At 30.6% G+C, this 2,630-nt stretch overlaps 1 non-coding gene across 1 annotated transcript; it reads right to left on the bottom strand.

Moving 5' to 3' along the window:
- Positions 1–1,263: 1,263 nt before the first annotated feature.
- LOC130797375 (U5 spliceosomal RNA) lies at positions 1,264–1,378 on the bottom strand. Its single transcript, XR_009038843.1, has one exon. It is a non-coding gene; the product is annotated as a U5 spliceosomal RNA (small nuclear RNA).
- Between the last annotated feature and the right edge of the window lie 1,252 nt (positions 1,379–2,630).

Below are 2,630 nucleotides of genomic sequence, written 5' to 3'. Positions count from 1 at the left end.
CCTCCACTGTATTTGCTTTATTTTCTTCTTAATATTTATGTCGAATCATTTGATAGCAAAATAAATTGGAGATCAGATAGTTATTGTAACAGTAAAAGAAATTTCAAAACGGGAAAACAAAGTATAGGCTGTAAAGTTTATGAAAAATTTAAAATGATTGAAATATAAATTGTAACATTACAATGTATTTATACTGAACGAATTATCTAAAATTTTACACTGAATAAAAGAGATACTAATAATGAATATTAAATGAAATTTTATTATCTATAGATAATTGCAATATGAGAATATATATGTAAATAACGGTTAATCGATTATTTAAAAAAGTAGTAAATCACCCTTATGTTTCCCGTTTATCAATGTTGACAAACGATTTTTGGTAATGTAGCCATGTAGATTAATGATAGTCTAAACGATTAATAGTTAATTTGGAAGTGAGATTACACCACTACCATGATCAATGGGATAAAGATTTCAACAATCCTTTTAGTGTGTTTGAGAGGAAATAATTAAGTTGGGAAAGCTACAATCACTATCCACCATAATCAAAAGTATGTAATAAAAAGATTAAAAATCTTGATTCCATGTAGAGTTTAAGGAAAGTTCAAAATGATTTGTAATATTTGGAGGTGTTCATTCGGTTGATCGGGTTGGTTTCGGGCGGGTGTTATTCGGTTCGGTTGCATTTCGGATCGGTTATTTTTCGGCTGTGTGTTACAACGGGTCACACTCGGGTCGAGTCGGTTAGTCACGGTTTGGTTGGAGATCGGTTATTCAAGCTATCGGGTTTGCATCAGTTCGGTGTCGGTTGAAGTTCGTGTCGAGTGTCAATCGGTCTCGGGTTGTCATCGATTACTAATTGGTTCGGTTTTTTCGGGTATAGATCGGGTTCGAGCTTTATTTTTCGAGTAGTTATCGGTTACGGATAACTATTGATCGGGTCAATATCGAAATAAGTTAATAGTCAGGTTTTTAATTGATGTATGCTCATTTACTTACAAAAAATAATTAACGATTTTTTTATCAGATATAGCAGATAGGGGTGTCAAACAGGTCGGGTTGGGTCATTTTCAGGTTCGGGTCATATATAAATGGGTCAATAAACCCTTGACCTGAACCTGACCCATTTAATTAAATGGGTCAAAAATTGAAACCCCGACCTGATCTGTAGCAGATCGGGTCAACCTGCTAATGACCCATTTAACCTGCTTTTTTTTTTAGATCATTAAATTCATATATTTCAGGTCATTTGACCCATTTAACCTTAATTAAAAGCTTCCTCCAAAAATAAACGTATGCCACTTAATGCAGCAAGCACATGGTATTCTTTAGTAAAAGGCGAAAGAATAGTTCGGTTTGTGCTCACAGCGTGGCTGCGTAAGTTAATATGAGATATGTGGAAGTGATTTAAAGGATTTTTCTTTTATTAGTATCTTTCATAGCCGATGTAAGTTTAATATTGTATATTGTAAGTTTAATCAAGTTGAGTGAATGAAACTTATCAAAACAATCGATTAGATTATTATAAACTTACAGTCTTACATAGTTTTGAAGTTTTTTAAGTATAATGAAACCTAAAATTAACTAAATAAACTATTAGAAATATAGTATTAGTCTATATATTAATTAATATTAATCAATTAGATACTTAATCGATCGTTTAATAAAGATTTAATTGGAACTTGTCTAATATAGACTTGAAGCTATGTCGTTAAATTGTAAGTGAGAATGAATATTGTAAGTTTGATCAAGTTGAATGAACAAAACTAATCAAAACAATCTATTAAACTATCATAGACTTATTGTCTTACATAGATACTTAATCGATAGTATATTAAAGATTTAATTGTAACTTGCAAGTTGTCAATTATTATGAATTCAACGAAATTAAACCACTAATAACGAATTAAAATTTTATTTAATTATGTTTACATAATATATAAGTTATTTAATAACCTCATAATTATAAATAATTCTTATTCAATTTTATTGCTAATTAGCTTTTTTAAGAAAATATTCATTAAAATAGTATTTACCATTAATTAAATTTAAGCCATTGATAATGTGTAATGTGAATGAATGAATGGTTTTGATAATGTCCACCTCTTCTATCCTTAAAAACTTTCAATAACCAATTACATACAACTATAAATGTCACATGGATTTTGGATTTTAACCATTGATTTCAAAATGGTTTCAATCTTAGCCCTTCATTAATATTGACATAAGAGTAAAAAAAAAATAAAAAAAAAAGAAAAAAAAAGAAAAAAACTAAGCCTAACAATACTTCACATTTCTAATTCTGCTTTCTAACTTCTAAGCTAATCTAAATCTTCCTTCCCGCAAGTTTCCTGCTTTCCCAAAAAAAAGACTGCTGCCTGCCGCAAGCTAATCTAATTCTGCTTTCCTCACCGTCACTGCCTGCCGCCGGTGGCTCTAACACTACAGTCTGGCGCTGCTCCTGCTTGCTGCTGCTCACGCCTCACTTGGTCGAAAGTCGAGGGTCGACTGTACTGTATTCCTCTTCTACTCTTTACAAAAACCGTAAAAATCAAATTTTTGATTTTTTTAGGTATTTTCACTCTTAATTGTAATCTTAATCTTAATCTTAAATTCTTAATCTTGTT

This window comes from Amaranthus tricolor, chromosome 12, assembly GCF_026212465.1.
Source record: "Amaranthus tricolor cultivar Red isolate AtriRed21 chromosome 12, ASM2621246v1, whole genome shotgun sequence".
Lineage (NCBI taxonomy): Eukaryota > Viridiplantae > Streptophyta > Magnoliopsida > Caryophyllales > Amaranthaceae > Amaranthus > Amaranthus tricolor.
This window is presented reverse-complemented; position numbering and strand designations above follow the sequence as displayed.